The following is a 317-nucleotide window of genomic DNA, read 5'->3' as shown; positions in this document are numbered from 1 at the left end:
GCCTGGCCCTGCCGCTGCCCGGCTGACACCGCAGCCTGACCCTGCCGCGCCCAACCTGGCCTCTGAGACTGTCCCTGACACAATCAGCATGTACTGCCAGCCTGGCCCAGCCGCTACCAGCCTGGCCTACCACCGTGGCCCTGATGCTCCCAGCCTGACCTCCCAGACAGGCCCTGCTGCGCCCAGCCTGGCCTCCGGGAAGGGTCCTGCCGCGCCCAGCCTGGCCTCCGACACTGTCCCTGCCGTGAACAGCATTTACTACCAGCCTGGCCCAGCTGCTCCCAGGCTGGCCTCCCGGCTTGGCCCTGTCACACCCA

The sequence above is a fragment of the Fukomys damarensis genome, unplaced genomic scaffold, assembly GCF_012274545.1.
Source record: "Fukomys damarensis isolate Sample0158 unplaced genomic scaffold, DMR_v1.0_HiC HiC_scaffold_10681, whole genome shotgun sequence".
Taxonomy (NCBI): Eukaryota; Metazoa; Chordata; class Mammalia; order Rodentia; family Bathyergidae; genus Fukomys; species Fukomys damarensis.
The sequence above is the reverse complement of the archived record's forward strand: the minus strand, read 5'-3'. Positions refer to the sequence as shown.